This window comes from Capsicum annuum, chromosome 3, assembly GCF_002878395.1.
Source record: "Capsicum annuum cultivar UCD-10X-F1 chromosome 3, UCD10Xv1.1, whole genome shotgun sequence".
NCBI classification, from domain to species: Eukaryota; Viridiplantae; Streptophyta; class Magnoliopsida; order Solanales; family Solanaceae; genus Capsicum; species Capsicum annuum.
The window spans coordinates 16,770,437-16,787,544 of record NC_061113.1 but is presented as its reverse complement, the minus strand read 5'-3'; positions in this window follow the sequence as shown (position 1 = coordinate 16,787,544).

Sequence of the window (17,108 nt, the reverse complement as noted above, 5' to 3'; positions counted from 1 at the left end):
GCTGAATCTAGTAGTTCAACAAGCCTCTACTGACTGAATCTAGAGAGTCGCCGGGACAGGTCCCAACTGACTCAAACTGTCTGAAATGAATACTGAAATGTCTACTAATAAACTGAAAATATGAATAGCTAAGTCCCCGAACTATGAGGACTCACCAACTTCAGGAATGTAGATGTGATGCTCGAAGATCACTCACACTGCTGAGACTGAGCACCTGAACCTACATTATGAGACAATGTAGCACATAGACGTACATGTGGATCAGTACTTTGATGATGTACTAATTATACGGGGGTGAATGCAATAAGTAAACAATATCATCACAATTTATAAAAATCATGCATGCTGAATGTAAATTAGTCACACAGGCTTGAGTAATCTGAAATCTGAAGATCATAAATCATAAATAGTAATGCATATAATTTAAATCTTGTGAGTCATTACACTTAGTTCTGAAATCTATATTCTGTTCTTGTTCTCAAATCATACAGACTAAGTGAAATCTGAAAACTTATTCTGCATGGGAAAATACTTTATCTAAAGAGAAAATACTTTCTAAAGGCTTTAGGGAGGTTCTTCTAACCAACATAAACCATGTGAGCATTCATAGAGTCCAACGTTCTTGTCACCCTATGGAGGAATCCTCACGTTGGGGAGAGGAGTCATACTCTTGTTAGGGAGTATAACCTATCTGAGTGATTACGTATCTGTCATCCATGTAGAAGTGGAAATAATCTAAATCCTACGTTGGCATGTAGTTCTGGGGTATGAAATCGTAGTAACGTACCCATCTCGGTGCTAAATACTACTCTCATTAAATCTATATTCTCATTCTGAAGAAATCCACTTTAAAATAGTCTAATAGTTTATAATGAAAACCAACTGTATATCTGTAAAGCTAAATCTGTAATCTAAATCTGTAAAAGGGATTTCACATCTATTCTAAGATCAAAAGGTCAAATCCTTATAACATATCTTAAAGGAATCTAGTCATAGGGTGCTTTTAGCACAACAATTCTTGAAATAGCAATCTTAAATTAGGACTTAATGACCCATATATCAATCTCATGCTAAAATATCAAAATATTCATGCTTGATAATGTAAATATTGATAATTTAATTCAAAATATGGAAATTACTGCAATATTCATGAAATTATGAACATAATCATATAATTCAACTTCTAAATTATTGGAAATCTCATAACCTTGTAAATAAAAATAATGGGTATAAACCCTCACTTCAATTTCATGGTCAAACACATAAGAATTCAATAAATTTATAATTAAAATAAGTTTTGGGCACAAAGACGAAAGGATTGTCCTTGTTCATAACCCACATACTTCAATTGATGATGTTTGATGAAAAGCTTGAATCTTGGATTCCTATTGATGCTTTGGAGATGAATTCTTAAAGTTCTTGTATTGGGAATCCTTAATCTTGAATTGCTTTGGAGAATTACTGGAGAAATTTAAATTTCTTGGGAAGAAAATTTGATGAGCTAGGATTTTCTTTTGAGAGAAAAGTGATGAAATAAGCATAAAGTGTTTTGGTATATGCCTGATGATGTTTTGGACGGATTGGGGCCCTGGGAATTAACCAAAATACCCCTTTTGAATTTTTAAACGGAACTAAAAACGATCAAAAATTCCCGATTTGGTGGGTCACCGTGACGCGCCACTATCGTGGTGGCTCACTAGAAATTGACAACTGAGAAATGAGGGTCCTCCGCGACGCGGAGCTATCACGCTGTCCCACTGGATTTTGACAATTAGGACCTGGAACTTCAACGCAACGTGCCACCATCGCCGTGCCCTATAGAAATGCCAATTTGGCCATCAGCGCGACACGCCAATATCACGTAGGTCCACTGGAATAGGACAATTGGGAAAGTGGGCTTCTCCACGATGCGGGGCTATCGTGGAGGGCCACTGAAATTTGACAATCACCATTTCAACTGTTTCCGCGATGTGCTAGGTGCCCAGGTGGCATACTGTTAACTTAAAACGGTCATAACTCCTTCACTGAGTGTCAGATTTGGGCAAATCATATATCGTTGAAAAGCTTATTTATTTTTTCACAGAATGGAAAGTCTAAATTTGAAAAATTCTACACAAAATAATTATTATTCATTTTGAAAGATATCCCTTAACATTCTAGGGACGGATTTTAGCTAGAAAAAGATACGGGGTATTACAGCACCAAAAATAAAATAATTCAGCAGCACCACCCCACTCCCTAAAAGTTAAAATTGATAATTTAAAAAACATAAGAAGTTGAAAATGAAAACTTATTCCTAAATATAGCTACATAATGGTATAAGTGCTCTCTTAAGAAAATTCCTGAGCAACTTGCGAAATCATAAGTCATAACTAAAAAGTGGACTGTGGGATCTCTGCTACTCTGGGATCCTCCCGCATCCATAAAGAATATTTTGCAAATGGATATATCTGGAGGACCAGCTATCAGACGGATCAGGAATAAAACAAAGGCAGAAGCCTTGTATAATAGTACGGATAGGAATGTAATTATTGCTGCCAACGCTTGTGCAGCGGCTCCACCACAAAGTACCTCTCTGTCAACTGTGGATGCTTATATTTTAATATAATATCATTTGCCAACCAGAAAAAAAAAAGAGTAGTTGATTTCCATTTCAACTTTCACTGTCATTTTCTTTTAAATTCCCTCAATTTTTTTTCTACTTTTCTATCTTCCTCGGCTTCTTCATCCCTAAAAGCACAAATGAAGAATATATTCACCAGAAAATTGTTAGTTACGATGAAAAACTAATATGAACTTTCTATCTTAAACACCTAAAATCAAATAACTTTTAAGTGACAAAAAAATATTTTTAAAGTTTAAACAATCATACCTTAATTGAGCAAGTCTTAGCCAGCTATTTAACTCTATTTTTTGAAGATTTCACCATAACTAACTCAATGAAAAATATGGAAGAACTTCACTAAAAATATTAGGAAAGGGAAGGTAGAAAAGACAATCTTTCTCCACAGGAACAATATAAATTTCCCAAACTTCTTTTCAACTATTTTTCCTGTGAGAAGTTTTTTTGCGAAATTGACCACGCCTTCTTTCTATGAGTTCTCAAGAACTGAAATTACATTAATAAAATTATACACTCTTTTATACTGAACGCATTTATCAAAAGTTCTCTAATAAGGTGCAATTGAATATTTCCAATGAGTAATGAAATTTGTATGCTTTACAAAACAGTTTAATCAGGGACAAAGCAAGGGAGTTCATAGTCGAAAACCTACACTATACATACACGGTCAAAATTAAACTTTGCTTCTTTCTTTATGGGCTTCCTCTTACATTTACTTTATATTTTGAATCTCCTTGATGAAAATTCTGATTCCATTGGTATAATCAAATATTCTACCATATGAATTATAGTATTCAATTGTCGCAAGGTGTAACACTAACTGAAAATTATAGCGAAAAATGTAAAATATAACGAAAATCACAATTTATACACAAAATATTAGACACAAAAATATCTAATGAAAGTGGAAGAAGAAGGACAGAAACTACATCCAAACAAACTACAACAAATCTTCTTCTCCAATTACAGACTATAAGTATAGAATAATTTACTGAAATGATAAGCATTTATTATTTAAACGGTTTAGGAAGATAGTGGGATGTAAAGTTGAAAATATTTTCCAAACGGTTAAGGAAGAGAATGGGATGTCACTTTCTAACTTTTTAAAGATAATTAAGAGTGAGTAATGTGTAATTAATGTACTACATAAAAGAATAATTAAAAATTAAAGAGAAAAAATGAAAAGAATATGGCAAAAAAGTAAAAAATAGGAGAAAAAAAGATAAATACTTTTCTTGGCTCAGAAGGCATGCCACATCAGCATGCCTCTGATATATATATATATATATATATATATATATATATATATTGACTTTTTAAAAAAGTGAAATAACATAAAAAGAAATTCAAGACCTTGAAATCACAAGTACAGATGATTGACCAATATCACTGAAATAAAAAAAAGAACACCCTCCCAAATAAATTAAATTTAGATTAATTTTTTTAAGAAAAACATCGAAAAAGGGTAAAATGAATCAAAATTTCAAGATCATGAAATCACCCGTACAAATAATTTAATTATCAACATCACCCCAAAAGAAAAAAAAAAGAAACCCAAAAAAAATTAACTTCTTAAAGAACATTAGAAAAAATGTAAGAAAAAATTCAATCTTAACCTAGAACAAAAATTCGATCTCGCCATGAGCTTGACTAAGAGTTTAAAATCGAAAAAGTGAATTGAACTTTACTTAAAATGAAGAACCCAAGTGCAGAAAAAAATTCAAAAATCATGAAATCGCAAGTACAAATGATATATCAACATTCAACATCACTCATATAAAAAAAATTCACTAAGCTTTTTCCTGCTCACAGCTTGCACCATCATTGTCGATTGCCGGTGTAACTCATCCTTTTATTTTTGTATACACTAAATAATTTCTAATTCCCAATTAAATCAAGAAAAATAACGGTCATATACAATGAATTTCACAAAGTTTTTTTTCGTTCACTACCCGTTACTTGCAACACCATCACAAGCTGTAGATGCTGTTACACTGGAGATCCTCTAGAAAAACCTATTTTCTATATTTAAAGTTTTTATTTTCTAAGATAATTTGAAACTTCTTAGAAACATCACTTTTTGGGAGTACGAATAAAGAAAATTAGGTGAATATTAGGGGAGATTTTGCTACTTATTGCTTGTGTGTTTGTATCATATGAGAAATTGAAAGAGAAGTGTACTGTGTATGGTGTGGGGTTTGAAGAAGGAAAAATAGGGTGTGTGGGTTGGGGGTGGGGTATGAAGAAGGAGAAAGGAAGTGGAGAGTTCGAAAAAAGAGATAGGGCTAAATATGATGGTTGAAAATTCTTTTTTTTTTTGACAGATTTAGTGAACAAATTCAAGACAGCTCTTATAATATATTTTTACCAACTTCTATGTGTTAAAGGTTTTTAATTTGACTATTTCCATGAATATTTTTTGCTACCTCTCATTATTATATGTATCAAATAACTCTTATCATGTAATTTACCTTCATACATTGTGTTCTCTCTTGTAATTCAAATAAATATGAGGATTTATGTGTGTTTAAAGATTAAAATGCATATATAATCATAAATCATACAATTTATAAATTACATTTTAAGTAGGTTTTCAAGATTGAGATAATTGAATTATGAAATACTCCTTAAAAAAGTTATCTTTCTGACTATGTGATATAAAGAAATGAATAATAGACTTATTTTATATATCAACTAAACATGAATTTACATGTGAGCATTATTGTGCATCTTATGTGTCATAATTGACTAGAATATTGTAGATTGATAAAATATTCCTAAATATATAGACAACTTAAATTACACTCTTACGATGTCACTATAAATAGTAGATATCACAATTATCTTTAGAAGTGAACTCTCACTCTTCACCCGTGTAATATTTCAAAGTTTTCGCTAAATATCTTTATTCTTCAAGTTAATTTAAACTTATTAAAACTTGTAGTAAATATATGTAGCTATATTTTTACTAATGATGAGAGAAATTATATTTTGATGGAAAGAGAATGACAAAACTCCACTCAGTTAAATGTACTTTATAAATCATGAATCTCATCATGCAAAAATAACATATTTTTTAATTCAGAAAATTTCGTCATACAAGTTACATAATTTTTTACTTTTGCAACTACGAATATATGATTTTGTAACCCATAATGCACAAGTAATGTGGCTCTTGATTTTGAAATTATAAAAAATAGAAGGATGAATCTTGCTCGGTTTTAAAAAAAAAATTAAAATGATTTGAATTATTCGAATACAACTTACTTATACATTACTTTATGGACATTTATTTAGCTCATATTTAGTTAGAACAACATTGAGAACTATATTTTTATTTATTCTTTTATTTTTTTATTTTGTTTCTCTTTGTTTGTTCACGATTTTTTCTTTTTCTTATATTTTTATACACTAATTAATTTCTAATTCCTTATTAATTCAAGAAAAATAGAGGTCATTTGCAATGAATTAAAAAATTAAAACATTGTAAAGAAACCAAAAAAAATATAAGAAAAAATAATTTATCAAAATCACTACAATAAAATAGAAATTAAAGAAGCGAAATATCTAGTCAATCATTTTTCTACGGGTTATTCTAAGTTTGATATTTGTAAGTTCCTAGGTCATATCAAAATGAAAGGTCCTTAAGAAAGAGGACGAAGTCATCGATTTCAATATGGTAACACTTCATTTTAATAAATTATTTTTTTCTTAAAAAAAAAAGAACGTAAAAAGAAATTCAAAAATTCAAGACCTTGAAATCATAAGTATAGATGATTGACCAATATCACTTAAATAAAAAAAGAACCCCCTTCAAAGAAATTAAGTTTAGATTTATTATTTTTAAGAAAATATTGGAAAAGGGTAAAATGAAACAAAATTTCAAGATCATGAAATCACTAGTGCAAATAATTTAATTATCAATATCACCAAATAAAAAAAAAACACACGAGTAAAAAGAAACAAAATTTCAAGATCATGAAATCACTAGTGCAAATAATTTAATTATCAATATCACCTAAATAAAAAAAAAAGAAACACAAAAAATTAACTTCTTAAAGAGCATCAGAAAAATCATAACAAAAGAATTCAATGTTGAACCGGCAACAAAAATTAAATCTCGCCATGAGCTTGACTAAGAGTTTAAAATCAAAAAAGTAAAAAAAAACTTTACTTAAGATGAAGAACGCGTACGCCAAAAAAAAATTCAGAGATCATGAAATCACAATTACAAATAATATATCAACATTCAACATCACTCATATAAAAAAATGAATTTCACTTAACTTTTTCCTTCCATTGCTCACCGCTTGCACCATCATTGTCGACTGCCGGTGTAACTCATTCTTACATTTTCATATAAAATAATTAATTTTTAATTCTCAATTAATTTAAGAAATATAAAGTATATTTACAACGAATTTCACAATTTTTTTTTCCTTTCACTACCAGCTACTTCACCGCCATCGCAAACCGTAGATTCTGTTACAATAAAGATCCTCTAGCAAAACTTATTTTTGTATATTAAAAGTCTTTATTTTCTAAAATAATCTGAAACTTCTGAGAAACATCACTTCTTGAGAGTATACAGTAAAAAAAATCAGGTAGATATTGAGGGAGATTTTGCTATTTAAATTATACTCTTATGGTATCACTAATTCACTATAAGCAATAGAGATTACAAATATCTTTAGAAGTGAACTCTCACACTTCAGTCATGTGTCAAAGCTTCCGTTAAATATCTTTATTCTTTATGAAGTAAATTTAAAATTACTGATAGAAAATATATATAGCTATATTTTTACTAAAGGTGGGAGATTATATTTTGATGGAAAAAGAATGGCATAACTTGAATCAGTTAAATGTACTTTAAAAATATGAATCTCATCGTGCAAAAATAACATAAGTTTTTAATTCTGCAAATTTCATCATATAAGTTACGTAACTTTTTACTTTTGCAAATATGAATCTATAGTTTTGTAATTCATAATACACAAGTCATGTGGTTCTTTGTTTTGAAACTATGAAACATAGAAGGATGAAAATATTTTAAGGATGATTTAAGATATTTGAATACAACTTACTTATAAATTATAATTTTATAGACGTTTATGTACCCCCTATTTTTGTTTGAAGAAGAATATGTATCACCTTAAGACTATAGTATCAGTCTCATAATGTAAAATGCATTACACATGCATCATGCCACTGGCACGTCAGCACAACATCAGAACAACATCGAGAATTATCTAAATTTTAATTTAATCTTTTATTTATTTTCATTTCTCTTTGTTTGTTCACAATTTTTTTTTTATATTTTTATACACCAATTAATTCCTAATTCTTTATTAATTCAAGAAAAATAGACGTCATTTGCAATGAATTTCAAAAAGCTTTTTTTTATTTCACTACTCACTGTTTGCACCGTCATTATCAGTTGTTGGTGTAACTCATCCTTATATTTTTATACACTAATTAATTCCTACTTCCTAATCAATTCAAGAAAAAATGTGATCATTTGCAACAAATTTTACAAAGTTTATTTTTTCACTACTTATCGCTTGCACCACCTAATATCGCCGTCAATTCTTTTGTATTGGTGATCGTCTGACAAAGCTTTATTTCCCTATATTGTGTATGTGTCTTTGATGAGAAATTGCTAGATAAGTATACTTCGTGTATCATGAGGGATTTGGAGAAGGAAAAATGGGGTGCGGGTGTTTGTGTTTGGAGGGGGTGGGGGTGGGGAGAGGTTCAAGGAGATAGAGCCAAGGTAGGTGGTGGCTGAGAAGCGTGGGGAATGATTGAGGTGGGGTGGGGGGTTATAATATTCAAAAATCATCTTTATATTTTTTTCCTTTTTTTTGGTCATATCTCATCATTTTGAGATAGTATTTTTTTCTTCTTCAAACAAAAATAAGGGGTAAATAATCGCACACAAGATTGTAATGTCAAAGTAGTTTAGTGGAGAAGTTCACAAGGAATTTTATATGTTTTTTCTACTTTTATTTGTGTTAAACTTGCTTGTAACTTGACTATTTCAATAAATATTTTGGTTCTCTATCAGTATTATATGTATGAAATAAGTCTTCTCATGCGATTTACTTTCTTACATATTATTTATCTTATAATTCAATTAAGAAAAAGGATTTATGTGTGCTTAAAGATGAAAATGCATACGCCATCATTGACTGTTACAATTAATAAAATATCCTTTAAGTAGATTTTTTTCAATATTGAGATAATCGAATCCTGAAATAAATATTTTTGTAGATTATCTTTCTGACAATATGAAATAAAGAAATGAATAATAGACTTATCCTGTATATCAAGAAAACATAAATTTGCATGTGAGCATTATTGTGCGTGTACGTTTCCTGATTGGCTGAAATAATACAAAATGATAAAACATCACTAAAATATATAGATGGCTTAAATTACAATCTTAAGACATCTCTGTAACCAATAAATATCATAAATATCTTTAGAAGTGAACTCTCACACTTCAATAATGTGACATATCAAAGTTTTTGCTAAATATTTTTCTTCTTTAACTCAATCCAAAATTACTAAATTTGACAGTAAATATGTAATAGCTACCTCTTTAATTATTGTCCGCGAAAGAAATTAAATTTCGATGAAAAACAGGTGCCATAAATCAGATCAACCAAATGTACTTTTGAAAACGTAGATCTCGTTGTGCAAATCACATGATTTTTTGATTTCACAAATCTTTATTCGTTATGATTTATAAAATATAATTTTAAATACTCCAATATTTTCTTTTCCCTTTATACTATCTTAGAAGATTTTAAACCACACCTCTCATATTTCAATTAATGATGTTAAACATATAACATAATGCTTAAATACTAGTTTGGAAACTTACAATTGATCTTCTTGCTGGAAACGGATCATCTATAATAGTCATGACTCAAAATCACAGGTCGTTGAAAATCGTCACTTGATAGGATAAGTTTTCTAGTTCTGCAGCATAAAAACCTTTCAGTAATGTAGAGATAACCAACTCTAGTCGTCCTTTAGACGATTTAAAGTTTGCTCTTTCAACACCAATAATGGCGTTTATATAGACAAAGTTAGGATTTAGGGTTAGATTAACTAATGGGCCGACTCATTTAGCCAGCATTTCTTATGAGTGTATTAGACCCAAAAGATATTTGTCTTACAACAACAACACTAATGTCATATTTCTTTAAAAATCAGGAGACTTGCACGTGAAATTTTAGAATTATTCCTCTAATTATCATCATATCTTCTAAAATTAACCTCAAATTTCTTCACATACACGTTGGATCGTCTCATCCTTTTACCACCGGCAAAATTGACAATATTTGATGATAAGGGTTGAGGTAGCACGACTCAATTATTAGATCGGTTAATATGCTTTCAGGTGAACATGAAAATCTTTGTGAAAGTCGCTTATTTTGTTTTTGCCTACCAGCTATACAATTGACTTTCTACACCTAAATTTCTTCTCCAAGAAGAAATATTATGTAGGAATACTATCTTTATGTGATGTATGTACATGTACAAAATTTATTTCTGGTGGTTTCGCTCTACATGTGTATTTGTTTTCTTGATTCAATAGGATTCCTTTACTTGCATCAGCCCATCTTATTGGCCAAGTTTGATCAGCTAACTTCAAAGTCTCATTTTGGTTGAGACGTTCTCTTTGATGAAGTCGAGATCTCAAATCCTTTTTGTCTCTTTCTTCCATTAATACCAAATCGTGATAATGGGAAGATGATGATGATGATGATGATGGTGATTGTGAATCTGAGGAAGAATTAATAAAATCTAAAGACTATAATACCAACTTTACAATGTAAAAAGTGCATTACACATGTATCACGTCATTGTCACATCAGCAGCTCTGACTTATTTTCTTGACCCAATGTTGGAAAGATTCCTTTACTTGCTCCAACCCATATTATACGCCCAATTTGATTAGCAGACTTCAAAATCTTATTTTGAATGAGACTTTCTCTTTGATGGAGTCAAAGTCTCATGTCCTTTTTGTTTCTTTCTTTTTTTGATATCAAATCGTGATAGTGGAAAGAAGATGGTGAATATGAATCTATAAATATAACATGAAGAAGAATAGATACCACCTAAAAACTACAATACCAGTCTTACAATGTGAAGCATATGACACATAAATTACATCATTGTCATGTCAGCACATCAAAAGTTATCGAAATTTTAAGTTTTTTTTTTTTTAATCTCTTTTTGTTTACTCTCAATTTTTCCTTTTCCTTATATTTTTATACAAGGTTTAATTTGTAATTCCTAATTGATTCAAGAAAAAGAAGTTATTCGCAATGAATTTCACAAAGCTTTTTCAATTTCACTCTCCGCTTGCATCATCATTGTCGGTTGCCAGTGTAACACATTCTTATATTTTTTTCGAATATATATATATATATATATATATATACACACACACACCATTCTCATGATTCATTTAATCAGCGTCAAATTGATATCATATTTTTTTGAATCAGGAAATTTGCTCGTGAAATCTTTAAAGCTCCCTTTAAATATTATTCTTTTTTAAAATCAATCCCAAATCTTTCCACTATTAGCAAAATTGATCACACACATTATTAAACAGTGAAGTATTTCTTTCAAATAAACATGAGTTTTATCCTGCAATTTACGTGGCTCTTTGATTTTAGTTTTCTTCTTGAACTTGTAGCAAATTAAACTTGACTTCACTTGATTTTCATCTACCTTTTTATCTTCACCATTTCTAGGATTTTCCTTTATCATAATTTTTTTTTTTTTTTATAATGGTGAGATCTCATTCAATTCTCGTGTAATTCAACTATTTTATCAAATGCTTAATTGTTATTTCTTATCAGCACATACACTACCTCACATAATTTATACTTTCGATAAGTATTATGTTTCCTTGCTCTTTAATTGAGGACAGGAATTTAGACACAGAACACAAGTTTTAAGATGAAAAGAGATATATCTCTCACAAAAGAACCGCTTCTCTATGTTGAATGAGTGGAGAGTTATAATTAGTGATTATGAATTCACAAAACACAAGCATCCCGTCATTGACACGTCAGCATCACATCACCACCACGTCAAAACGACATTAAGAATTATCTAAACTTTAATTTATTCTTTTATTTTTTTCGTTTCTCTTTGTTTGTTCACGATTTTTCCTTTTTCTTATATTTTTATACACCAATTAATTCCTTGATCCTTATTAATTCAAGAAAAATTGAGGCCATCTGCAATGAATTTAGCAAACTTTTTTCTCTTCCACTACTCACCTTTTGCACCGTCATTGTTGATTGCCAATGTAACTCATCCTTATATTTGTAAAGGGAGATTCAAGAGTTGGTGACAAGTACATGCAGTAGATACAAGAAACACAGCAAAACATAAAAAGGTATGGAGGAAAATAGATATACATAAATAACTCACCTAGAATCTGATAGGGTGGTATGAACCCCGAATGGAGTTCATTCCCTTGAAGATAATAGGAGAGATGATGAGTGTAGTACCTCGGAAGAGTTTGTTCCATTAATAGATCTGAACATCAAACATCTGAAAACTAATAAGCACGGCTTGGAGATAGATCCAATAGAACCTGAATACACAACACCTGGTGAGAGTTTAAGGTGACTTGAGTTGTATTTGGTTCAAAGCAGCTTATTTTAAAGTTTAAAGTATATGAAGCTCAAATCGAACAAGACAAAGGAATAACAGGAAAACTCAAAAATGATGGAAGATTACCTGGCAAGATGTGATAGCCGATGACACCGGATACGAAGTGAAAACCACAGATTGAAGATAGACCACGAATCGAAGATGTGAAGAAGAGGAACAGTAGATGCATTTTCACTTTTTCTTTTAGACATTTGATTTTTTGCTTACCACTAAGCTTTCTAAAATTATTTTTACATTATTTGGATTTCGGTCTTTTCGGATCCAACTCTATTTTGTACAAGCTTTATTCCTCTTTATTTTATCTTTTTCGTTTCTCTTTGTTTGTTCACAAATTTTTCCTTTTTCTTATATTTGTATATACTAATTAATTCCTAATTTCTAATTCCTTATTAATTCAAGAAAAATAGAGGTCATTTGAAATGAATTTTACAAAACTTTTTTCATTTCACTACTCACCATTTGCACCGTTGTTGTCGATTGCCGGTGTAACTCATCCTTATATTTTTATACACTAATTAAATCCTAAATCCTAATCAATTCAATAAGAATGTGATCATTTGCAACAAATTTTATAAAGTTTTTCTCTTTCACTACTCGCCGCTTGCACCACCCATTGTAGGCCATTAATTCTATTATATTGGCGATCGTCCGACAAAGCTTCATTTTTCTATATTGTGTATTTGCATTTGACGAGAAATTGATAGATAAGTATACTTTGTAGTTTGTATATCGGATGGGATTTGAAGAAGGAGAAATTGGATGCGGGTGTGTGTATTTGGATTTTTTATTTTTTTTAAGACAGGTGGTTGCTGAAAAGCGTGGGGTGGGTTGGGGTGGAGGTGTTATAATATTCAAAAATCACCCTCATTTCTTTTTTCTTTGCCACATCTCATTCTCATCATTTAGAGGTAGTATTTTTTCTTCTTCAAACAAAAATAAGGGGTATATAACAAAGGCGGCTCAAGCATATTTGTGGTTTAAGGTAAAAATTAAACGGAGATCTTAAATTTTTAAGAAAAAATAACTTTTTTTAATAAAATCTATTTTTAAAATTATATAATTAATTTTTTCTAATTATACTTTTTTAAGTAATAATATAATTAATGTACTTAATCTTTCTTGAGACATAATATTCTATATATGAATTTCTTCTAATAATTCTTTCTTTTAAAGTATATACAAAATTTATTTTATTATAAATAATATTTAATTTTTTTAAAAAATTATAATATATTATCGTAAAAAATGAGGTCCCTCAAATTTGGAGGCCTTAGACGGCGCCTATTTTTTTAAGTGGTAGAGCCGCCTCTGGTATATAATTGCACGCAAGGTTGCAATGTTAAAGTAAATTAGTGGATAAGTACAAAAGGAATTTTATATGTTTTTCCTACCTTTATTTGTTTTAAACTTTTCTTGTAACTTGACTATTTCCATGATATTTTGGCTACCTCTCACTATTATATGTATGAAATAAGTCTTCACATGCGATTTACCTTCTTACCTTTTGCTTACTCTTATAATTCAATTAAGTTGAAGGATTTATGTGTGTTTAAAGATGAAAATGCATACACCATCATCGATCGTTACAATTGATAAAATATTTGTTAAATAGATTTTTTTAAGATTGAGATGATTGAGTCATGAAATAAATATCTTTTAAATTACTTTTTTGATAATGTGAAATAAAGAAATGAATAATAGACTTATTACGTATATTTTAACCAAACATGAATTTGCAAGTGAGTATTATTGTGCGTCATACGTGTCATGATTTACTAAAATAATATAAAATGATAAAACATCCCAAAAATATATAGACGGCTTAAAAGACAATCTTAAGATATCTATGTAATCAATTAATATCATAAATATCTTTATGAACCTTCACACTTCAGTCATGTGACATATTAAAGTTTCCGCTAAATATTCTCCTTCTTTAAATTAATACAAAATTACTAAATTTGATAGTAAATATGTGATAGCTACCTCTTTAATTACTATCAGCGAAAAAATTAAATTTTGATGGTAAAAAACGAGCACTAATTTAATGTACTTTTGAAAACGTAAATCACATTGTGCAAATCATGTGATTTTTTGATTTCACAAATCTTTATTCATTATGATTTATAAAATATAATTTTAAAAACTCCAATTTCTTTTTCTTTTTCCTTTATAGTACCTCAGAAGATTTTGAAGTACACCTTACATACTTCAAATAACGATGGTAAACATATAACATAACAATTAAATGCTAATTTGGAAACTTAGAATTGTTCTTCTCGCTGGAAACGAATCATCTATAACAATCACGACTCAAAATCACTAGTCGTTGGAAATCCTTACTTGACAGGATGAATTCCCTAGTTCCACGACATAAACACCTTCTAGTGAGGTATAGATAACCAACTTTAGTCTTTCTTTAGATGATTTAGAGTTGTTCTTCAACACCAACAATGGTGTTTATATAGACAAAGTTAGAACTTAGGGTTAGATTAACTAATGGGTCGACTCATTTATCTAGCATTCCTTTATGATTTTATTAGGCCCAAACGATATTTGTTTTACAACAACAAAACTAATGTCATATAACTTTAAAAAACACGAGACTTGCACATGAAATTTTATAATTTTTCTTCGAATTTTCATTATATTCTTCTGAAATTAACCTCAAATTTCTTCACATAACAGTTGGATCGTCTCACCACTAGCAAAATTGGCAATATTTGATGGTAAGGGTTAGGTAGCACGACTCTATCATTCGATCGGACAACTATGCTTTCAGATGAACATGAAGCTCATTGTGCAAGTGACCTGTTTTGCTTTTGCCTATCAGCCATACAATTAACCTTCTACACCTAAAATTCTTCTCAAAGAAGGATTATTCTGTAGGAATACTATCTATATATGATTTATGTACGTATACAAAATTTATTTCTAGTGATTTCGGTCAATATGTAGATTTGTTTTTTGACCCAATATTGATAGGATTCCTTCGCACCAGCCCATCTTGTAGGCCAGTTTGATCCGGTAGGATTTCAAAGTCTCATTTTGGATGAGACTTTCTCTTTGATGAAGTCGAGGTCTCAAATTCTTTTTGTCTCTTTCTTCCTTTAATACCAAATCGTGATAATGGGAAGAAGATGAGGATGGTGACGATGATAATGATGATGATGTATGTGAATCTGTAATTCTAACAAATTTTTTAACTAACAAGTGTTTTAGTTTTGCAGTACACAAGTCTAGAACTCATTTGTAGATTTACCACAAGAGTCAAAAGGCATAGCAATTTTAGACCAGCAACAAGTCCCATAATTAAGAATTAAGAGAATGAAGAGAAAAGCTCCAGATGAACAACACATGAACAACACACTCTGAATAAAACATCAAAATAGACTCCTCAACATTTAAAGGGAGATTCAAGAGTTGGTGACAAGTGCAATTGCATGTCACGACCTGAACTAGAGCCTGTGTCATGCCTCAAATTTCGTTGGGGCGGACAGGCACCCATTTTGGGAGAACCAACTCTTAGCCATGTACTTTTCATGCATGTAATTATGGCATTTAAAGCTTCAGCTAGTATGGATATGATGCATTGATAAAACAAACCACGTAAGTAAGTCCAAATACAAGACTTGGCTGTTGGGGCTACAACGTTAAAAGAACACAATACTACCACACTTAATTCACATAGTCTGCAAAGCCTCTAAAAGACACATGGACACTTAATTAAGGTCGGGACAAACCCCCGCCTTGCTCATAACTGCTACACAATACCAAAATATATAACAGACTCGGAAAGCTCCAAATTAACTTGGAGCTCACCAATAGCAGCTGGATGTCCTGTGCTCCTACTGGGGTGGTCTACTAGCTGGAGTACCTGTACCTGCGGCATGAAACATAGTGTCCCCCACGAAGGGTGTCAATACAAAGAGTGTATTGAGTATGTACGGCATGAAGTGACTATAAATAAGACAAGATCTCAACAAAATCAGTTATCAATATATAACTATAAAGATAAGGATAGAATACCAACTTTGCTTATGTTTATGGGATCGTGTACATTACATTCTTTACTTTGCTTTATTCTTCTTTACTTTATAATATTATAAGGCATAATACAAATGACCAGCTGATCAGTGGTAAAAGAGGATGACCCATACTAGGCATTTTAACCCCGGGATACGTTCCTCACAAGTACACAAATTGGGATCGACCCATGCTAGGCTTTTCTTTCACCCCTAGGATACCACCCGTAATATTGGGATTGACCCATGCTAGGTGTTTCTTCCACCCCTGGGATACCACCCAAAATATATAGACTCACTTCAGATCATTCTTTTCATCTTTAAAGTTGTTGTTTTGGTGGTCATGTATTAGAGTTGGAACTTTGGACCAGTAGCAAAAGGTGTGAAAATATGCACTATATGCAGTAGCAATGAGGTCGAATACAACAATAATAGAAGTATAACACATAGGAGCTTAGCTAACATCATGGGTCATGTTAACTAAGAGAACAACTCGTAAGGCTTATTTCTGAAAGCACCCATATCATACTATTATTTAGAAAGGAAATGGATAGATCTAGTAACAAACATATCTTTAGGTACTTTAACAACCTGACAAGTTAGAATAAGGTTGTTAACCACCTTGGGGGTTGTACGTTGTAGTTATGTATAATTTGAAAACAAGAACACTTAGGAAGCTTACTTTGTAACAAAGGAGTTAGATTCATGCCAAAGAGTATAGGATCGATGAACCATACATACCTTGCTGC